Source organism: Pogoniulus pusillus, chromosome 9 (genome assembly GCF_015220805.1).
Source record: "Pogoniulus pusillus isolate bPogPus1 chromosome 9, bPogPus1.pri, whole genome shotgun sequence".
Classification (NCBI taxonomy): Eukaryota; Metazoa; Chordata; class Aves; order Piciformes; family Lybiidae; genus Pogoniulus; species Pogoniulus pusillus.
The window spans coordinates 17,011,167-17,035,405 of record NC_087272.1 but is presented as its reverse complement, the minus strand read 5'-3'; the positions used below and the strand labels follow the sequence as shown (position 1 = coordinate 17,035,405).

Genomic DNA, 24,239 nt, shown 5'->3' with positions numbered 1-24,239 from the left:
GGTGGAGCTGTCAGCTCATTACTGTTCACTAACTCCTTTAAATCATTCCCTTAGGTATAAAACCCATTATTTCCATTCACAATTATAATATAAGGCAACGGTTCAGAAAACTGTGAGAGGGAAAGGGTAAGTGGCCTTTGATCTATAATTACAGCAAGGAGTGTGAATATAAACTATGAGAAGCTTTGAAGAGTGCTATTTCTTTCATAGATATAAATTCTTAGTTTTACTGACTAGAGAAAACAACAGTTCAAACTTGCAATAAATGTGTATGTGGTTGGGTTGGGAGATGAACAAGTAAGACCTTCTCCCAATAACATTCATTGTCCATTTACAACAAATAAACTACACTACTTTAAATGCTTACATGTAGAAAATAAGACTTCATATTAAAATCAGCAGCTCACCTTAAAAACATTTCTCTTGTGAAGTCTGACAGTGCTTGAACTCCATAATGAAACAGTCAACCTTACCTGTACAGATTAAGGTTGCTAGAAATATTATATGGCTCTTAATCCATTGAGGTATTTGGTAAGTCACTTCATGTTTAATGTCTAATTGGAAGTGGCTTGATTTTTAATATGTAGGAAATGAATCACATGTTCACTTTGATGAGCTTTCGAGCTCTTCCAAAAGCTTTTTTTTGGGCACCTAAACATCCAAGCAGCACTGAACATTTTGCTAAATAATTAGTATTATAATTCAAAGTAATCAATCTCCTACTACAAGAAGGACTACAGACAGGTCACACTTAAAAGTTGCATGTGCCACGGTCTTTTTCAGTAGAATCAGAGCAGTGGAAATCCACCAATTGCTAAGAGGGCAAAAACACCCCTAACACTGCCCAAAGTGGCAGGTAAGGTGAATATGGGAGATACACAGATGTGTACACACATGGTGCAAAGACAACATATCATAAGTAACAGACATAAGAGGTTTTCCAGGAGTCTTACCATCACATACTTATGAAAGCATTTTAAAATGCAAAGGTGGTATTTTTAATATGCTTTTACATACTTAAAGCTTCCTACTGCCACTTTACATGATCTTCACACTCCAAACAGGCACATCTCCACTAGATTTACCTGAAAGGTGAAAGAGATGAATAAGTAAAGAAAATGCATTACAGAACGGGATTAAGCTAGCATGTGCTTGAGGAATTTGGGGATATCTGCAGCTGCTCTAACCTCCACTTTCATTTTAAAGGCAAGACACAAATACACATGTACTATGTAGACATCTCTTTGTCTTGATCCACTTTAATACTTACCAGATGCAAGGAGATCAAAGAAACTCTTTCTGCGGCTACTGTTGTGGCCAAGTCAAACGTCCAAAGAGAGGCCTGAGAAATCAAATACTTATGTTCATAAAACAAATGAGCTTGTTCCTAGTAGCTTCAGAACTTAACTTTGACCCCTCATACCACAAACAAATTGAATATTGTTCCATCTTGAATTTCACTCTTAAAATAACATCTTAAATTTTCTATAGCCATTTAAGTCAAAATAACACCATTTAGCATATATATGATGCATTATATTTGCTAATAATAATGATGTGACCAGTGCTTCCTGAATGCTTATTTCACATGCCTCAGAACTGAGACAGACTCCTCTTCACAGTGATCTTATAAAACAACAAAATCATCCCCCCATCAACTTCAAATTTTCAATCCTCTTCTAATTTCTGCACCCTAACCTGCACATAACACAAGCCAGCATTGACTCTTGGGATTAAGCATTTACCACAGTCACATGCTCAGGCTTGGCATGGGGTCAGAGAATCTTGTATTTGGACAGGACAGATACTGACAAGAGATAAGCAACATTCTTGAGCCTGTGTGAAAACAAGGAGATCAATGCATTATCAGCCTGACACTTGTCATGTTATAACATGAATTGAAGTGAGCATCCCCCCCCCCCCCCCCCCCCCCCCCTTAATTCAATCTGCATTTTATTTATTATCTCCAGTGCTGTGGTTATTCTATCCAAACCTTTTGAACTGTTCTATTTTAGAGCAGAATATTTTTACACTTAATATACTTCACTGGGTAAAAAGTAGAATTCTTCATTTCTATGAAAAAGGGAAAATCGTACAGAGACAAATTCAACAACTTCGGAAAACACCTGTACTGGAATGCAAAGAAACATCTCTAGTTAGCTAGAGGAGGACAATATAAAGGACTCTGATAACTAAGAACAGCCAAAAAAAGCTCAAAACTTGTGTGATCCCAACATAGAGCAGTAAACCTAGTAAAGTAAGAAGCAGCTTAGACAACACTAAAACCTTCATGTGAATAAGAAAAAAGATAAAATACAAATGTTTAATTCATAACTGCTTAGTAGCCCTCTCCATCTTACTTTCCACATAAAGAATTATATCTGAATATTAAGAGGCAGCTTTAAAAATTGAGGACATTATTGTTCTATGGGTTGAAGTTAAAAACAATTCTAGCAGGAACTGGAAACAGTTTCAGAAAAGGGGAGCAATTGTCTTGAAACACATACAGAATGACACACTAGAAAATAAGTAGAAATTCCAATGAAGGAATTCAACAACTTTTTTCCACATGAAATTAAGGATTGCAAAAAAGACTTCCCAGCATCATATTATACAGCCATTATACATCTCTTTCCTAGCAGTCTGCCAGTGTTCAACTTAGCTTTATCAGACATCCACCTGATTGAGTGATTCACACTCAAAATACTTGCTTAGATGGAGCTTGTATAACAGTTTGCTTTACAGTGCATTTCTTTTCCCATCCCTGCTCACTTATGTACATATCATGGGGATAAATGGGGAACAGCAGCTAGGAGACAACTGGAAAAAATAAAACAAAACCACCAACAACAAAAAAAACAAAAACCAACAAACCAAAACATGTTCATTTTCAAAGAAATACTTTCTGAAAACAATAATGATGGTTTAAGTTACAAACACCACCAGCTGCTGATCACTGTAAAAATGTCTCAGGGTATCCCCTCATTCATTGTGCTTTCACAAGGAATGAAAAGATTTTTCAACAAGGAAAATACAGTTTTGACTAAACACAGAGAATTGCACACAATATAAAGTATGCTTTAAGGCTGGTTTTGTGAAATCAAATACCCTGAACAGTCTCACTAAAGTCTGTTTGTTCTCAGTAAGTTCTGCATCTACAGTCCTCAACTGATAATAGCATTGATAGCTTTGCCACATGAGGAGGCAAGCACTCTTCATCACTACAACAGCCCTGTATGAACACAGTATCTATGAGCTACGAAAGCCATTTCAGTCTCTGCCCCTCAAACAGTACTTCTCCAAATGGGATCTTACAATGCATTGCACTTGATAGGAGTTTCTGGCCAATGCACTGAGTTTGCTTGAGAGATTCCTTACTGCCATATCATCACCATAATGGAAGGATGAAAAAATACTAATCCATTGACAGATCAGACTGAAATTATGCTGTACCATTAAAAAAATTGTGCTTTTTGTAACTTTCAAAAATCCCAGAGGCTGGGTTCCACAAAGCAAAGGCAAGCAAAACAAGAAACACCCACTCTAAAAGGCACAAGCATTTCTGCATGGAGACCTAGGTAAGAGAGTTCAACAGAATGTAAATACCGAGATCCTAAATAGTCCCATAATCTCACAACTTCAGAGCAAATCTAGGAGAATCTTTAATAAATACAGACATGACAATTAAGTGATACATTAAACCTATCCAATTTGAAGATTATATAAGAGTCAGGATGTTTGAACTACACTTTAAACACTGTTACAAATGCAAATATTTCCTGCAATCATATCCACTGTCAAGTACACTGAAGGAAATTAGGCACAGTGGATGACTTTTTAGAATAATAATCAGTCTAATAACATTGCTCAGCATATTAATGAACCATTCCTATTATTACAATATTTATTGCAAAAAGAAAGATGCATACCCTAGAAGCAATTTAGTAAGGTACGAGATATTGTCACATCTTTAACCTTGTTTCCCAATAAATGGTAATTTATGCTGAAAAGTGATATATTTTTCTGAGTCTTTTTAATTTAGAGGATTTTTTTTCATTTACTTAGAAAAATGAGCCATGCAGTCAGCAACAAATACAGTTTTGATAGAAGTATCTAAAACTGATGCAGTATTGCCACAGCAGTCTTTAATCATCAGGATGATGCTCTCTTCACAGGTTCTTCAAGAGACCATCTCTGTCCCATACATTTTAAACCTAGACATAAGAAACTCTGCAGGCAGCTTCCAGGACATTTCTGGCTCTTATACCTGTATATTCAGGAAAGCAGTTGTTGTCTTCCATTCTTCAGGTTTCACCTAGGAGTTTCTCTTCATGGATCAAACACCACTGAACCAGCTTGCCGGTTTTGTATCCCACTTTTGGTCCTTTCCTTACTTGCTCTTCTGCAAAGAATTGTTAACAACAGTAACTCTAAACTATTCACCCACCTCTTCCTCCCAAAAGGAGAATGTTATTTACTGATATGGAGACAGTGGTATTTGGTGGCACAAAGTGCTCTAAACTCAGATCTCTCTTCAGAACTTCTGTTCTGCAACACTAATGGTATTCATTTAATCTATTCTCCCCGGTCCACCCAACCTGAGAGCTTAAACACCTATCACTCCTCACAACTTCTCTCCCTGTCCTACTCCAGGTTTCTTCTCTTTCTTCCAAAGAACAAATATGCCTACCAGTATGTACTGCCTTCTTTTCCTTCCTTCCTTCCTTCCTTCCTTCCTTCCTTCCTTCCTTCCTTCCTTCCTTCCTTCCTTCCTTCCTTCCTTCCTTCCTTCCTTCCTTCCTTCCTTCCTTCCTTCCTTCTGTTATCTTTTCCCCCTCAAAACACTTTTATGGAGATGAGATATCCACTGCAACACTTAAAAAAGTTACCAGCAATGAGCAGGCTCACTATCTTGCCTGAAACTTGACAAATTACTATGTAGGAAAGTACCTAAATAGTGTTTATAACTAGTTTACAGGAAAATATAAGGATACTACTACAAAACAACTCACAAAACAGGTGTTGGCAGAAATAATTCCTAGTGAGCATGTAGAAGTAACCATAGAAAAATAATTCATATAAAATAAGTAAATCTCTCATATTTGCAGACCATCTTTTTTTTCTGCAAGTTTTAAATGCTGGCTATAGAGTTCATTCTTTTTCCTTTGAAAAGAGTCAAATTATTTGAGCACAGCAATAGCAAATCAGTAATGTCTAAAAAGTTAATTAGGCTGCGTGTTACATCAGCATGAAGCTCTGAGCCAGAATAAGGTAAAAAAAAATAAAGCAAATCTTCAGTTCTGAAGTGTCTGTGGAGGTTGGGATAAGGGAAGGTACAAAATTAGCAAACTTCTGGCTTGTACATGTTCCCAGAATTAAGAACATGGAGGATATTATTACACCTTTCATGTTATTCAAGCAAGGAGAAAAAGAGTGATTTGCTTGCAACGGAGAAAGAAAAAGGGAAAACACAAAAAGGCAAACACTTTTGCATATAAGCAGAAGGCTTGATCCTGAAAATGTAACTACTACTTTCCTATCTATTAAGGAAGACTGAGACATGGGCAGTGTAGAATCAGTGACAAGTTACAGCCCATTGCAGGATGCTCACATCAAGCTTCTGCATGCTGTGCTTGTGACTCTTTTCACATCTTCCCCAATTCCCTACATGCTCAAACCTGAATGACAAAAAGGAATTCTCACAGCAGGGTATAAAAATGTGTGCCAATGTCATTACTGAAGTCTCTTTCTTGGTCATCTGACTGTAATTATTTCCATTTATAGATTTCATTTTCTGCAGTGTCATAATTTTTGAGTTTTACATCTCTGAACTTCAAGTCTCCAAGTCTGTGGTTGGCAGAAATGCAGGTTCTTGTAATGCTGAGATATGCTGCCAATCAGTAGGACGTTCACATGCAACAGATGCTTCCTTCTCCACTGAAAGAACAGTCTACACCTGCGGGCAGATTCAAGGCACTGCACAAGCAGGGCAGACTGTGTGCACTTATCCAGGCTGTGTGTAATATGGTCACCACAACAATGCTAATGGGGACAACAAAACCCTTTGGAAAGTCCCAGAGGTCTGGATCTCTGAACACTACCTGACACCTCTGTTTGAAGGTGCAGAAGTGAATATTATAAACTGTTTTCATTAGTGTTGTAGTTATTGAGTTACCAAAAAAAAGAAATACTAAACCAATCTATCCCAGAGCTTGAAGGATGAAGTCCAATAAGTAACCCAGAACACAGACAGTGAATAGCAAAGGATATATGGATTACCAGAAATATTATTTTTATAATAAATAGCTTTATCATAGCCTCTCTTCTAGATTGAATTTAGACAAAGAAGAGCAAATCAAATCATACTCTTAATCAGTGCTTTAACTGCATGATTTATGACATTTAAAGCAATGTCCATTCTGATGAAAGAAAATCTCATTAGTTTGAAAAGCTGCCTTATTCTACTTTTGTGAAGGATTATGCAAAATTAATAATCTGTATTAATTTTGATATCCAGGCGATGATTGTTAATAACTATGAGCACTGTTTATTAACATTAAAACTCGCCAGAAACTTATTCACTCATTTACCTTACAATTTTTACATGACAAAGTTGTGTGCCGTAGATTGTTGCTAACTAAACTGCTGAGAAAAGGAGTAACGAACCAGCTATGCAGTAGTTTCAGTTAAAAACCAGCAGCAGCTTTTTTTTTAATATAAAGGATAATATAGTTTGCATATTAAATGACCCTTTACAGTGACATACACAAGTATGAAAATGCTAGCCAGGATTATAACCTCAAGAGTCATGAGAGATACGACAGTAGATTCACTTAACTCAGAGACCATTTCATTTTATCACTGCAGCACACCTAAAGAGTACCCTAATCAAACAAACAGTAACAGTGTTTTCCTTTGAATAGGAGCTATTTGACTGGGCTTGTAGGAAGGCTTTTGCTAATGCAGCTAATATTTTAGAGAGAAAGGAAATTGCATCCTTAATGATATTACCATCACAGAAATTTCAGTTAAGTGCAAAGTATGCTTCAGAGTCAATCGAATGTCAAGCCAATTAGAGGTCAAGCTCCTTGAAAGAACGGTGTTCTGAAGTTTAATTATTTTCAGGGAGAGCTCTGTGGATGGGTCAATAGCATGAGGTTTATAGCTGACAGCACTCATGGAAAGAAATCACTTCCAAGCCTCAAGTGGCTATGGACCACTGAATGACAAGACAGAAAACAAAAAACCAGTTTAGAATCAGACATATTTTTAAGGTCACCACCTAGAAACTTTTAAAAACTGCTGTTTATATGACTGCTAAGTTAAGCAGCCTTACACCATCACACTCTCAAGAGCTGTTGAAATATGCAATCAAAGCCCCCAACATTTTATAAGAGAACACAAAAATGTGTAAAGACATATTGACACTAATAGAAATCTAAAAGCTGGATTTCATTACACTGGCAGGATGACTAGAGCTTCCTCCACCCCTCCAAACTGCTATTTTAATGGACTGGATGAGGTATCCTGGATTAGAAAATATCCACTAATTAATTATCATAGACTCATAGAATCAATCAGGTTGGAAGAGACCTCCAAGATCATCCAGTCCAACCTAGCACCCAGCCCTAGCCAGTCAATTAGACCATCGCACTAAGTGCCTCATCCAGGCTTTTCTTCAACATCTCCAGGGACGGTGACTCCACCACCTCCCTGGGCAGCCCATTCCAATGCCAATCACTCTCTCTGTCAAGAACTTCCTCCTAACATCCAGCCTATACTTCCCCCAGCACAATTTGAGACTGGACAAACTGCTGTTTGGTTTCATCTCCACCACACTTAAATCCACGTCCTTACTGCCTCCAAAGCCTACAATCCTTTACAGTGTTTCAAATACACACAACTGTCTGGATTAAAGAAACACCACTTTTCCCCAATTAAAGAAATACATTCCAGTGCACAAAAACAGAGCTTGGCCCTTTTTTTCTGCAACATAAAAGTCAACAGACTTCTGTATATGGTTCTAAAGCTTGTTATCAAGATGATGTAAAAATTGTTTGGAATTTTTTATAGGTATTATTGACTGTGCAATTCAGAACTCAAAGAATTTTAGTTTGAACATATTAGTTAGATTAATAATCTAGACTCTCCAGGTCTGGTAAGCAAAGGAACTGAAGCCGAAATCAAGGTGTCACTAATAATTTACATTACAAAGAATCTATGTGTTTTCCAACAATCTCACTATTTCAAATCTGTATACATTCAGCTTTCTCCAATTAACACAGAGTTCAAAAGGAGAAAGACAAGAAGGAGTCAGCAATTTTCTCTGTGAAGATGGGACTTCAGATGCATCCACATAGATTACCTGCTAACAAAATAGTTCAGAAGTGTCCTGGCTTCAGCTAGGATAACATTAATTTTCACAAGATGTTGGGAAGAGCCACAGCCAGGGGAGCCAGCAGAACCAGCCAACGGGACATTCAAGACCAAACGGACATCCTGCCTGCTATATATAGGGGAGGAGCTGGCCAGGGGAAGCACATCCAGTCTGAGGTGAGCAGTGGGAAGTGCTGGGTGGAGAGCAGTTTTGTTGTACATTATGCACTTTAAATAGTATTTAATTTGCATTGCTGTTATTTTTCTGTCTTCATGTTCTACTAAACTCTCCTTATCTCAGCCCACAGAGTTTTATCTTTTTCCCCTGATTCTTCTCCCTGTCCCACTGGGGCAAAGGAATGAATGAGTAGCCACATGATGCTTTGATGCTGACTTGATAGAAGCAAGAATCAACTACAGTGTTGTAACCTGGAATACACAAAATGATGTGGGCATCTTTATGTAGAGCGCACACAAAGATTTTTCTTTTCATGGGGAAGATGAAAGACTGAGAAAGGGGAAATTAACTTTGAAAGTTCCTGAAGTGCTCATTCCATTCCCTTGCTCCTCAGTAAGTGATATGACTTGCATTGCTCTTGGAGGTAACATTCAAAAACATAAATAATGAGATGTGGAGTTGGATTCAGTTCACAATATTTTTTTTTTCTTTCTCACCAACGTATCTTCCACATATGAATAAATTAGCAAATCTTTTCACAGTACTAATGAAAACCCCCTCACTTACTCCATTTTCATAATCACAGGAGATGTATTAATAATTTTTAATTCCGACTGAGCTCCCAATCTGCAGCTTCACAGCCCTTGCTTGCATTTGCAAACCACTATTTTTGTATTCAGATCAGAAATATGATTGCCATCTGCATGCACCAATTAATTAGTAATCAATTAAAGTGCAAAATATATTCAAGTATGCAGATCAACTCTTTTCCTGAATACTGACAGTTCAATCAAGCATGGCCATCTGAAATATGTCCTTTATATTCTACAGTTTGGGTGGCTTTAGCATTAGTTTGCACCATCTCAGGGAACCATCATTTAAGTTATTGTACTGACCTTGGAGAAATAATGCACTAATTTTGATGGAACCTAACAAGAACTGCATTAGCAAAAACAAACATTTCATCTGGTTTAGGTTTCTTATATTTGTTGGTTTCCATGCAACAGTATGAAGAGGGAAAATACGAACTAGCCTTGAATTACAGCTTATTCAGAGAGACAGAAAACTTCAGCAGAAAGAAATTCAGCAAATAAGCAAACCCAGGAGAGATACGAATACCAAAGTCAGTACTTCACTACATGTAGTCTTTACTTCTAGACCTTTTGTAAAGCCAGAATAATAGGTTAATAAAATAATTGGCTCCCTGTACAATCATGCTGTAAACACCAGGTAAAACTCACTGCTGAAACCACACAATGGTTCAGTGATGAGGGAAAGTGCTTATAGGAGCTGAAAGGGACTAGAACCAGGCTGAGGCTATTTCTGACTTACAGCCCTTATGAATTTTTTCTTTCAAAGATTTCTTAAAACTTCTGACTCATCTTCATTTTTGAGAACACTAAATATCCACAGGCATGAAAGGTGACTGTGTATCAGTAGGAGTCATGCACGGTAACATCCTGCTAGGACTTAAGAACAGCTAGCGAGAAAGCATCCGAAGTCAGAGCTACATAAACCCTTGAACTTTCCCGCTTTTTCAAACCAAGGAAAACTTCATTCTAGTCACATAAACCCAAATTTTTACGCACAGAAGCACAACATTTCATCCATTATTTCCCCCTTTTTGTCCTTTGGTGTGTTAGCACTAACAAGAAGCCAGAAAATATTCAAAGAGTTAGTTCTAGGAAAGTATCAATTTTGTTGTTTTTACCTTCATCCATTGTTTTGAGAAATTATATACAAAGGGATATAATATTACACATAATCACAAATTAATTTAATGGAAGGCAACCACAATGTGAAATACATGTTTACAAAGCACACTAATTAAACATTGACAACTAATATTGATTTTGATGTAAAATAAGTAGGCAGCAAGGTTGAGAACAGCAACCTTAAAGCTCCTTAAAGGTGGAACAGCCATGAAGCACAAGACAATTCATCATTTTTTAAATTACTATTTCTTTTCAATAAGTGTGCATACATGTCGGTATATTTCTCTCCTTTTAGTTTAACACATTTTTTTAGCATGAATAAGGCAATTTTAAGGAGATGTCATATTTGTAACCTACAGATCTTCTTTTGTTGTTGTTGTTCTTATGAACAATTTCATTGCAGGGAGAAAGCAAACTATTCCTCTGAATGAACGAGGCCTTGTCTGGCATACTGGATCTGGCTGGGATGGAGATTACCCTCTGCAGCCTGGTTGGTACTCTGTGTTGGACTCGTGATTAAGCCAGTGTGGTTAGCACGCCAGTGTGGTTAGCACGCCAGTGTGGTTAGCACGCCAGTGTGGTTAGCACGCCAGTGTTCCAGCTTCCACAGCATTATTATTTCCTTTTTGCCATTCTGATTACCCCAGCAAGTAGGCTAAAGGTGTGGAACAGCTGGACCCAAACTGACCAAAAGGATGTTATCTACAACATGACGTTGTGTTCAGCAGTAAAAACTCAAGGAAAGAAGGAGAAAAGGGTTTGTGGTTATGGCTTCCCTATTCCCAAGTAACCATCAGACATGCTGCAGCCATACTTTCCAGAAGGTGGCTGTACATCTGTTTGCCAATGACAACTACTGAATAAAGTCCTCATTTTGGTCTCCTTGCAGCTTTGCTGCTCCATCTTGACCCAGGAGTTCTCAGCTTTTGCTTTTCCAGTTGTCTCCCCCATCCCATCATGATAGTGGCTGGCTTAGCTACTGACTGGCTAGGGTCAACCCATTACACCTGAGCATACTCAGGTAGCTTCTTTGCACAATTACACTCCCTGTGGTTTTTTACTTTGGGGAATTTCGACTAAAGACAGATTGTGACATTTCTGTTGCTTTTTGTCTAACATGCTCATTGCAATTCAAAGGACACAGATGAAAAAAAACCAAACAAACACCAATTTAGAACCTGAAAAAAATAGCTTAATATCTGGAGAAACCATGTAACATTCATATCGCCTACTCTCAGCTACTTAAAAGCCAACACTTTAAAGTCATCATACTCAACAACTGATTAAGATAGCTGATGAAAATTGCTTAGTGCAGATAAAATACACGGAAAGGTGTACAGTCCTTTACACACTATGAAACCATCAGAATTCAACAAAATAAACATAGATACATGAAAAGCTATAAAACTAGGCCTAAGAATGTGAAGCTGTGATCTAAAGATTCCTTCTTGTGTTTGACAAATGTTATAGGAAATACCAAACAAATGTTAATTACTAGTGAAAGCACGCGAAACACAGAGGAGTGGGGGTGGAATCACCGAGTAGGCACACACTTCACATAGAACAACATTACTCTTCTGAGCAGCTCCAGTTGAAAAGTCCCCCCTTAATTTCAATGCTTTCTTTTTTCCTGTCAGCACAAACTATGGCAAGAGGAATATAGTGTTAGTATTCATCACAAAGCAAACTTTTCATTACATCAGATGACACTGTGATAACCTGCTCACTAATGCAAGTAATTATTTGGTTATGGTAAGTAAATTGATTTTGTCCCTTTTCACACACATTTTCCATATCTTTATTACATCTTCCACCCAAAGTGCAAATCATATGAACATGACTGTAATCTCTATGATGAGCTGCACTACCTTCAGTTTTCTTCAGAAAATTCTGTAAGCAAATAATTAGAGAAAAAAGATAAAGAAACAGCCATCAGCTATTCCCTGCTCTGATTTTAACTGATGTGAAAAAATAGTAACTGAAATCTAAAATGTGCGTAGAAATGATGAACAAACAATTCAGAGGATTTAATTTCTTTAAACAACAAATTAATTAATCCTTTTCTTGTCAAAATACATTACTGTTCATAAGAGCATTAGAAACTATAAAGCTGACTTTGTATGCCAGAAATTCATGACTTTGTAAGATAGGAATCTGGTAACTTTTTCAGTGAGACTGGAGTCTTCAGTCTTTACCAATAAAGGTACCAGCACAAAAGTCCTTTCCTTTGCGAAGAGGCAACAAACACCAAGGGAGAAGCTTCTGATGAGCTGACACAAAGCAGCAAGTTACAAAGCAGTTCTCACCATCAGCCTACTTGCATTCCCCATCTCTCAGCCCACTATTGCATAAATTCACAAGGAGTATGATTTACTTCTGCCTGCGCTAGTCTGAAAAGGACAAATAACCCATGCATTCTAATTCAAAGCTCACATTCTATTCCATGAAACAGTGTTAAAGAACTCTATGAATTTATGAAGTACTACTAATTCCTATTAAATAAAACCCTCACTAACAACAGAGCATCTTGCTCGATAGAAAAGACTATCATATTTTCAAACACAGTGGATAAACTCTCTCAGTATTTTATACTACCAGAAAATAGGTCAGCATCAACAACATGAGAGTATGGTCCCAGAAACTGGTTTCTTATACAGTTACATGCTAAGAGTTCTGGAATTCACCACTAGCAAGTACAAGCATATCATCCAACTCATAGTCAAGGGCTGACAACAGAGACTGGATCTATTACTCTGTTCTGGTGAAGAACAAGACTTTCCATCTGCATGCTACATGAAAACCACATTTTGTGTGCCAGAACATATAATGTTTTAACTGGAGATCACATATACGAAGTACAAACTCATACCATATATATGAAATGTCAGTACACATGTAACATGACATCTGTAAAAGTAGACAATAGAAAAATGACTCAAAAATAAGTGTACAGTTTCCAGCTCACATGGAAACTGCAAATATATTTGACATCACAAACGTAGTACCACAAGGGCAAGTGAATCCACTTATTTTCTGCTGGAAGCCAAAGAAATTTAAAGGGACACAATGACAGATACAGCAATCACCCTGAATACATCCAATGTTACAAAGTAATTTTCTCTCTCATGGCTATCTGGAGAGAAACAGGGCTGTTGGCTGGAACACCATTGAGTGTTTTTTTCATTTTAGTATGCTCTGTTAAACAAAGGCTACATTTAACTGAGGTAAAAATAAGCTTCCACAATCAGTACCTCAGGTCACTTTGAAACACTCCCTCAAGTGAAACCTCTTGCAAAAGAGTGTTTTCTGTACAGTTGTCTACCACTTCTGGCAGACTACAAAATTACAATAATAGATTAATACAGACTCATGAGCTCTCAGGAGATCATTGAGTTTAAGCCATCCATGATTAGCTGAGATTCTCTGCTTGAGCTTTTAATATTCTCAAAGACTGAGATTGCACAACTTTTCTGAGTAACAAGTCCTAATGTCTGACCATACTCAATGTAAAAATAGTTTTCCATGCTCTACGTAAAATACTTTTCTGGCTACCTAATCGGATTGAGCGCACTGCTGCTTCTCTCTGATGCCTCTTCTTTAATCACTGCGTACGTACCAGAAGAATCTGGTTTCATCTTCTCTGTAACTACCTATTAGGTAGTTTAGAACAGCAATGCAATCTTCCCTTGGCCTTCTCCAGGCTAAACAAATACAGTTCTCTCAGCCTCTCCTTTTATATAGCATGGTAGCACCCCAGTGGTGCTTCTCTGGACTTACTCCAGTATACTGACCTATTTCTTGTACTGAGGAGCCCCAAACTGAACACACTGTTTCAAATACAGTTTGACAAGCAACTTCTCCTAATCTGCTCTCTATGACCCTGTTATTAGACTTGCTGGTATGCAGCTGTCCTTCACTGAGAGGATACACTGCTTTCATCAGGTTGTCCACAGAACACCCAGATCATTTTCTGACAAGTTTCACATCTCCAGATGGCACTGATGCATTCTGGTTCTTCTAAAATGTAACTTCATTAAGAGCATCTGCCCTACAACAATATCAGCTGGAGCACCTCATACTGTCATACCTCTTCACAGCGAGCCAGGATAGTACTGTTTATTGTATTACCGTAGCATAAAATAGAAGCACAAAAGGCAAACTGAATCTTTTATTTAGCCAAGGAAGAACCTGGATTTTCAACCAAGGCCAAGACAGTGCTGTCAGAAAGCAAGGTTCCTGTGTATCACCTCATAAATTCTGAATCCTGGTCATGCTGGGTAGGAAGCTAGGGGAAGACTGCTATGGATCAACTCTCAAATGCTCTAAGGGTGTATCAACCACCACCTGATAGCCATAAAATAAGCTTTGTTTTTTTTTTTTTTTAAACACAACATCATCTACTGCCTCTTTTAATTTTTCTGGTCCTTTGGTATGTGGCTCAGAAAAATAATTTCATTTATGCTATTGAGTTTCTGATGCATAAATTAAGTCACATTATTCTGTGGATGAAAGGGATGGAAGTAGTACTTTATTATCAGCAAACACCAAAATGGTGTTTTGTTCACTTTGCATTGTTTACTTAAATATGAATATTGTATCTGTAGTCAGAAGTTGGACTTATACATGACATAAGAAATAGAATATATAGAATAAATGTAATATAATAAATGTAACATAACATAATGGGATTTTTGTTTTATAAAATAAAAGTCTTTGATACATAATTTTGTGATGTAGATAAACAGGAGTAGAACGATCATAACAGCCTGGTATGAAAACTGAATGCTTAATTCTCTGCTCCTTTACAACCTGAATGTTCCCATGTGTCTGTAAACAATGGGAGTGAAACACTACCATTTTAGAGTGATATATTTCCTATTCTTAGCAATGACAGAAATCTTTAGAAGCTTCAAGGACAGCTTCTCTACATCTCTTTGTTCCAGTCACTAGTCTTGAAACTGACTTTTTAGTGCTAAAATGCAACTTTTTGGGACCATAATTGAGTTTCCATGAAGATTTAGTAAAACGATCCTAAGAAAGCACTGAGCAATCATTGCAAGAGTAAGCTATGGACATAGCTATTGAAAGATAACAGATTGGTCATATGGTGCAAACTCCTTATCTCCTCTTCTGTTACAATATTTGTAAAGGAAAAACACTTTCTTATTTGCAATTTTATACATAATTCTATAAGAAAATGGGAGTTTTACATTAACTATGATATGTTACAGGATCACAAAAAGAATGGCAGAGAGTCCCTACACTGAATATGCCAAAATGTATTAGACTGGAGATGCATACTCAAGGATTTGAGAAGACAGAGTTCAAGGAGAAATTCAGTAGTATGCACATATAGAATCATAGAGTTGGAAGGGATGCACAAGGATCATAGACCCAACTCCTGAGTCCACGCAGGGCACGCTAAAAGATGTCTAAGAGTACTGTTTAAACACCAGCAGAGTTGAGGCCATGACCATTACTGCCCAGTAGTTGATCACTCTTTCAGGGAAGAACTTCTTTTAAGCCAATCTGAACTTGCCCTGATGCATCTCTAAGAATTTCCTCCCTTATAATTTTTAAGAACAGACACACTACAGCCATTTTACGTATTCTAAAGCACCTACTTAAAGCCTGTTGCTTCTGTTTCAGCATCTGCTTCAGCTAACAGGATTCTACAGATAATCATACCTCAAGAAAGTTAAATTCTAGTAATCTCTGTGGCTTTCTTGTTACTTTCACCTCCTGTTAACTTGCTTATCTATTTCAGAACACTGTAAATACATATTTCAATTCCAATAGCAAAAGTTAATGAGATTATGGCAATGGCTAAGGCACTCATTTCCATGGTGTTGATTTAATAAAAATAATCCATTTTAAGAGCCACAGCACTGAAAAGATAATGCAAAACATTTATTTGTGCAGACACTGTAGTACTGCCAGCCTGACTCAGACAGTAGCGCTCGTGGAGAAAGGTATAGACTTTGGAACCATTTTCACAGCTTCATTAGAATAACAGCAGAACAAGACAGAGGGAAACAGAGAAATATGAAAAGGGATAATGGGGCAGCATCTGACAAGTGATACTCCATCTGAGTCAGGACAGGTTCAGACTTCTAATACAGAACTCTGTGGGTGAGCAGGCAGCACAGGCATGCAGGAGATTGAAGTCCCATCTGATAGCACTTAGGACATAGCATGTTAAGAAGTTACACAGATACCTGTGAGACTGAGGAAATGCAACTGGAAATAGCACCTTCTGTCAGTTGTTAGTTCATATTTGTAGGTGCACCAGTCTCTGAAAGCTATTCCCACTTCACACGGATGAAACTGAAGGCAAAAGCTCGAGTTGCCACTTCGAACTTTTTTTCTTCTTGAAATAGGCATAATACAGACATTGGATAGGAAAGAACAAGACCATTTTAGTTACATCTGAAATTCAGATATTAACAGAACACAGGAAATCTTATCACGAAGCTCACTTGTTGATAACAGAAACTGGGTAAAATCAGCTTTTGCAGGAGTGGAAGAGGGAACCCCACAAGACCAGAACCAAAAAGAAAAAGCCTTAGGGGTTTAGTTTTGTTGTTGATTTGATTGGTTTGTGGTTTGTTTTGTTGGTGATTGTTTGTTTGGGTTTGGTCTGAGTTGGTTGTTTTTTTTTCTAGTTGCCAGAGCAACACTTTTAAAGCAGAAATTTTAGAAAAAAATGTCTTTTTTACTTCAAAGAGTACTGATAAGTAGTCAAAGCAGAGTTGCTGTAAATTCCTATAACTAAAGTACAAGTCACATAGGCCAGAAAGGGTTACAAATCTGGCTCTGTCTTACTTAAACAGCTGGAGCACAACAAATCCTCCACAAAACAGGTGCTACCACCAGTTAATTAACCCTAGCCTGAAAAGGCATACTAGTGTGAACAAGGATTTAAATGTAGAAAACTTCATTCTACACCACACAAGCACCCTGCTTTAGGTAACTCTTTCCATCTAGGTAACTGTTTCCAGAAAAGCTAACCTGTAACAGCACAAGGGAATAAATTCTTCTGCAGGCATTTCCGCAATCACCCATTGGAATTTCCTTTCAAACAGCTCTATTCTTAGGTGGTGAGACTGATTTACTGGCAAACAGTTACAGAGAATTCTATTAAAAGAGCACATCTCTCCTACACATTCTACTATTTTCAACCCTGCTACTAAACATGTGGAGCATACATCATATCACACAGAGGGGGAAAGAAAGTAATATGGTATATAACACTGAGGTTTAAATTGACTCTTGGACAAACACATGCCAATGTTGTGCAGCCTATTCTGTTCATCGCCTTCCATTAATGGATTTTGTGTCCAGCTTCCTGTTGTGTACCTGCTTGGCTCTTGATGTGAGATATACTTAAAGATAGCTTCAGACAAGCAGATCTTACAGTTCAGACCACCCCTGTGCTCACTCATGTTGATGAAGTTAACTGTGATTTCATATTCCTGATACAGATTTTTGCAGTAATATTTTCGCTCACATTTATGATGTTGCTCAACTATGTTGCACTAAGAAATTTCTAAGCATTCATTATCCTTCCCTTTGCTGTAAACTAACTCTGAAACACAGTGAAGCTATTATAATGCTTAATATTCTTCCATTGGTTTTTAGCACACCACATGGCTAATGCTAAGTAATTGCAGTGCAGACAAGTAGTACTGTTCATAGTACTTTCAAAAGTGGCAATTGAAATATTACTAATAGTTCACTAAATAACTTTTATTTAGATTAAAAATGTTCAGCAAAGGAATGCATTAAGGTCAATTAATATATCTTCTATACATACTTACTCTTCTTCTTCCAGAAATAATATCAAGTAGAAGTTGCACTTTATTCTTGGACAAAACCCTCAAAGAGTAAGGTGAACATAAATCATTTATAAATAGAACTAATAAAACCAGTCACAGAGAGGCTTCTTTGCTTATTGAAAGGTTGTTAGAAAATATATTACTAACTCCCATTTGATAGACCATTCTTACCCTAAATAAATCTAAGCTGTTTCTGCACCACTACAATTCATCAAGTTAATTTATTACACAGTAAGAATTTCTTAATTGCCTCCACAGTAACCTATATAAAATGAAAGTGGAAAGAAATCACAAATTAATCACTCTATTCAATTATTTCTTTCCCAAATTAGTGGGACCTATCTTCAAAATCTTGTTCCTACTAGTACAATATAAGACTGCTCACTAAGCATCCAATTTAGTGCCACATATGGTTAGTGATACAGCTGCAACCCTGACATTTTCAGCGTTCAAAATGGTTATAATCGAATGGGAAAGGACTAAGTTGTGAATTCAGAATTTAAGTAATATCTGATGACTAATCAGTATTCAAGTCCCAAGCTTGTTTTCAAACCACTTCATCTGCCTTCTTTATAATTACTGAAAACTACTTCACCAATCTGTAGTTCGATGCATCAGTGAACCCAGATTTTTAGTTTTTATTATCTTCCTAGCCCCGAGAGGTAGTAATTCAATAACTGTAGGATTCATCCAGAAGGAGAGAAGGGGGGGGAAAAATCAGAGGTTAAAACTCATTTGAACATTTTTAACTGAATTTAAGAAGGCTAGCCAGGAAAGCCAGAGGAGCATGCAGCTTATCAATGACTTATCAATCTTTCATGGTTGTCCTGGTTCAGTCACAGAGTCAAAAGCATATTAACAGCAGTAGTTCTTGATATTCTACTTAGGCACTAGTCACAAGTTTTGCCAATTGAATCTGTTGATGGGTATTCAATACCATCTCACCACCATGCCAGTTTTAAGTTGAAAGTGATGGGGGAAGCAAATCATCATGGGGCTTGACTGTAACATGAGAGACTTCCTGTTTCCAGTTGCTGCTTCCAGTGCCCAGTTTGGGGGTATTTGTCTTTTCTGATGGCTTCTGCTGCTGTAACTGCTTTTGCTCTGCTGCTTTTCTGTGAAATGGGGTAAGGTAATTGTGCATTGCATTATTTTCATTAAACTCCTTATCTCAACCCAAACATTTTTGTGTTGCTTTCCCTGCTGATCACTTGTGTCTTAAACCAGGGCAACAGTATAACCACAGTTTAGGAAACAGCTACACTTGGATTTACAGCAAAAAGAACAGATGTTTGTCTTTGTCTTCATTTGCAACACATGTCATGAGGAAAAAAAACAACCAAACAAAAACCCCAAAACCCAAACCAAAAGCCTCCAAACAAAACAACCAAACAGAAACAACAAACACAAACAATTCCTCTTCCAAGACGATTGGCAAAGAAGTTGATCGGAACACTACATATTGATGTGATACCTTTACAATTAGCAAGCAAAACACAGCACACTGCATACTTGGCTCTCTATTACAATAGCATTAAGCTTAAATTTTAATTCCACTGTCCTTAAAAGGCTCAACACTGGTAAAAAGGAAAATGAGTGGGTTTATTTTTGTCTCCATGTCAGCTAATATCTGATCTGAGCACAGGATGCCTGTACCAGCTGCTCATCAGGGACACAGGTGGCTGCCAAGTCTGCAGTCAGCCCTGACTGCTGTGAGATGTAAGTGGGACGCTTGAACAGGCCATATTCTAGCTGGGCAGGTAGTAAACTCTCTCTCTCCCCTTCAATGCATTTACTTCTATCAAGAAAGCATCTTTAATGCATATAAAGGGATAAATTCACCCCATCCTAATAGGGTAACTTCCTCTCCTGCAATGCATTGGAGAAGCAGCCAGACCAGGTCCACCTGGAAATCAGGGCTTTGTAGCTATTTCCCTGGCCATGCTTTCCTGTATTGCCTGCCCGCTCTGGCTCAGCTGGCTGTGTCTGTTGCTTCCCATCTGCTACAGGACCCAGAGGACACTTCTGACTATGCAGAATCACAGGACAGAAGAATAAGAACTATTAAATTTCCTTTAATGAAGTTCAAAGGAAGGAGCAAAATTAAACTAGGTGTACACGCATTCAAAGCCAGCAATCTCCAAGTGAAGTTCTCCTACAGACATAAGACTAGCCTTAAAGAAAAGTGCATTCCCAGCCTTTGCTCTGCACAGCCAGCCTACCACATGGCAAAAAGGAGTTCACTGGCTGTAGTTAGGGCACTGTGGTTTCAGGCCCCAACCTAATCCCTCTTTATAAAGAAACAGAAAGTCCTTTGGTAATTCAAGCTCAGCAGTGTTTAAAGCAGACTGCCTGGACAATTAGCAAGAGCAGAGCATAATCTGGCAGGCCTGCTGTGGAAAATGAGGCTCCTGAAAGCTCTTGAATCTGGGCTTAGGTAAGCAGCTCTTGCCACAGCAATTAGTTTCACATTTTAATTACACACATTTCACCATAACATTGGCTCCAAATTACAACAAATTGTAAAGGTAAATAACATCTTAGCTATTTAATTGCTAGGGCCAGACAGTCTGCACTTTCAATAGGGAACACATTTCAGGTAATGCATATTCTTCCCAATATTGGACCAAAAAGGTACATAATAACAAAATCCTAAGCACTCATTAGTGCTCATTTCCTTCTGCAGTCGACAAACATGAAATCTAATTCAGCAACACTTCATACTCTGTTTGAATTCATTTAGGCTGGAAATAAATGGTAGTGTTGACTGAAAAATCCTTTCTTATTCTCACCAAAATGTTATTGGTTTAAGAAACACATCTGCAGTTCCTTCTTTGCTCAAACTACACTTCATTTAATTTCACTAAATCTCCAGTCATCTCAAAATACTTAGTTTATCTCACTGAGTTATTCATGTCTGTCTGTGGTTCAAACACAGAAAATATTAAAACTATTGTTTTGTGTTTATGGTCAACCAAATGAAGAAACATGCCTGGGATTAGCTCTAGCCTCGAAGCAAGACTATTTCTTTAACCATCCCAAAGAGAAAATCTGTTCAAGTTAAAAGGAAGGATAAGCATCTCAACCTCAAATACAAATGCTTTGTATCTGTACATAGTAACCTATCCACAAAGAGCAGTGCTCTACTCTAGAACAAATGGAAGCACACCACAAACTATCAGGACTTGCTACTTCTTAGTCAGATAAACCAGAGCATGTACCAATCTCAGCCACACATTCAGATCTGTACATGAATATTATGCCTACATTCCCCAAAGAAAAAAAAAAAAAAATTAAGATGTTGCATTTCACCACCAGTATTGCAACTCAGTGACACACAGATATCTGAATGAGGTTGACAGGCTCAAAATATAAAAAGCTACAATATCACTTTCCTACAGTTTTACGTCAAATATCAACATATTTATTTCTTCAGACAGCAAGTTTCCTTAAGAATCGCTTCAGTCCATTTAACAAGAGTTACAGCAATGATAATTTTAATTGGAGACTTAGACATAAAATTAGATCTTGAACCCTTTATGTCTAATATTAAGTAAGGATTACTTTCCCTCTATAGATGGCTGTGTAGGTGGTTATCCTGCTAATCAAGATGCATTTAAAAATATATATATGAGAAACAACAAAATGTCAATTTTTTTTTGTCAAAGCAGAGTGTACTTCTTGACTTCTTCTTAAAGAACGACCTTTATAATGACCTCTAGGATGAAGGACTTGAAATTCAATAAACTCTCAACATCCCAAAGAAAAGTTGAGATACAAGAAAGTTCTCTTCAGTAAATAGAAGGTAACCCTTCCATGATTGGGATTTTCAAAATAAATTCCTTCTCCAAATCTCCTCAGTTCTCACAAGCTACAAGGTATAGACCAGGGAATGTTAAATGCATCATTAAGAAACTGCTCTATAAAACTTACTTTAAAAGTTTCCTCTTGCTAGGAAAATTAGAAGAGCAGTGCAGTATCCTCATGAGTCAAGACAAACCTTAAGACCCAAAGACTTGGCAGTATCCTTTTAAAACTGATTTAAATTTTGCAAACAGAAACAGTGAAGTAAGCTACCACTATGTTTGTAAGTATCTCCAATACAATAAATATTTGAGTAACTAATGAAACTTTGTTTCTTTGTGCAACAGTTCCTGACATCATCTAAATTTTTCAAAACAATGTAATTTAATCATCTGGGAAACTCTTCTTGCACTGCCATATATGGCCTTACACAGGAGGCTGACAGGACTCATTTGCAAGAAGAAAAAAATAAAAGCTGAAATAGGATTTCTCCTTTCCCCTAACAAACTGTAGATGCAAGTTCAAGATCCACAGCTAAGATAAATACAAGGCTCAGCTGTGCTCATCAGGGCATTAATTTTGCATCACTCTAACTCCAGACTGAGCTACAATAGTGAAGAAAGATAGTTACTAGATCTTCCAAAAACTAATGAAAAAAATATATGTAGGATAGAAATATTTAGATTCCTGAATGTCAACTTCTTAAATTTTGTTTCTCCTTTTATCTGAATTTGGCAAGTCCTCCTATCCTCTTGCTAAATTCCTCTACCAACAAAGTCACTGATGCATTCATGGAAGATGAACTAAACTGGACGATTGGCAGAAATTTGCAAAGTATTATGAGCACTTTGGCCACCTCCCATAATCAAACAGTTTGATGGAAGAAATAAGAACAAGACAATAAATGTTTATCAATGCTTGTACTCTTAAATCAGGTTGCATCTAATATTCCCTAAATATCTTCCTGAAAAGCCAAACACTCACCCCACTTTCTGAGGATAATATTGAAGAAAGCCAACAGGAAAATAAGACCTGAATGCCCTGGATCTGAAAAGCCTTCTCAGATGAGAACACTTAATGTCACATTGACAGGTGGGACTAGCAATGGCAACAGAGAAAATTAGAAATGGCAGGCACCATCTCACAACCCAGTTTTCAGCTCCCTAAAACCATCAAGACTTCTTTCTTCAGTTACATTCAGAACAGATGCTGCTTCTAATGAGATCTTTCCACATTTTCAGAATTTGATTTACCATTTTAGTTGAATTATTCTTTATTCCTGTGTCAGCCTTGACTGATGAGACTGAAGAAAAAAAAATTATAAAATAGGTAGAGACCTACTGCTGTTAAAGATATTCAGTGGAGAAAGTCCTGCAGTCATTTCTGTTAAAGGTTCTGCAGTCATTTCATTATTTGCAAATGAAGATAGCTCTACAAGAGGAAACTTCATTGTTAACACAGATATTTATCTATGATCTGTCTAAGGCAGCTCCTTGCACAGCTTGATTACTCCTGCAAATCCAGCTACTACCATGTGTAATTTTTTCTGCTTTTCACAAGCTTCAAAGTTTACCTTGGGGCTCTGAAAAAATGACATGTGAACATTAGCTACAGCAACACCACTTACTTACCCTTGCATTTGCTTAAACAGGAGCAGATTTCATCCCAAGACTGCAATTCTCTCTCGCTTTGCTTAAATTTAATAATCATTATCAGTGCAACTATATCAGCCAACAACACCTCTACAAGGTCTAAAATAAACAAAGCCTTGGACTTACCCTGAAATATTTTTTCCTAAGAAATCTTTTAAAGAAAAGCTTCTCAGCTCCATTTGCTGCTGGATTTTGAGCACTTCTCTCTGAGGCTAAGGACTACGGAATACTAAACCAAAAACACAAATCCAGACTACTACTGTGTAGATACCTACAAAGTGAAAAGCATACCTCCTCCCCACAAACACAAAAACGCATTTCATTATTGCCCTTAGCAGCAGCAGCAGTATCCACCCTTGGAAGACCTGTCTTCAACTAAGAACTAATTTATTGCATTTTGCCCTTGTTTATTATGATAATTACAAACACTGAGGCCAAAGGGCCCCGAAGTTAGGATGCCTAACCAGACTCAAATCAGTACCTCAAACTGTGATGCAAAAAAATCACTGGAAAAAGAAAATCTAATAATAAAAGCTTATCTACTAATCATTAACATGCTCTCTCCCTCCTACTCTTTATTACTGTGAAACTCCACCCACTAATTACACTGCTTAATCATCTTAATTGAAAGAAAAATCTTAGAATTCAGAGGGTCCTAAATCATCTTCATAATTGC

At 37.4% G+C, this 24,239-nt stretch overlaps 1 long non-coding RNA gene across 1 annotated transcript; it reads right to left on the bottom strand.

The window, feature by feature from the left end:
* Positions 1 to 1,011: 1,011 nt before the first annotated feature.
* On the bottom strand, positions 1,012 to 22,950 carry LOC135178128 (uncharacterized). The gene is made up of 3 exons (XR_010303371.1): positions 22,896 to 22,950; positions 1,271 to 1,342; positions 1,012 to 1,085 (listed from the first exon to the last, which is right to left on the bottom strand). It is a non-coding gene; the product is annotated as an uncharacterized LOC135178128 (long non-coding RNA).
* Positions 22,951 to 24,239: the final 1,289 nt, after the last annotated feature.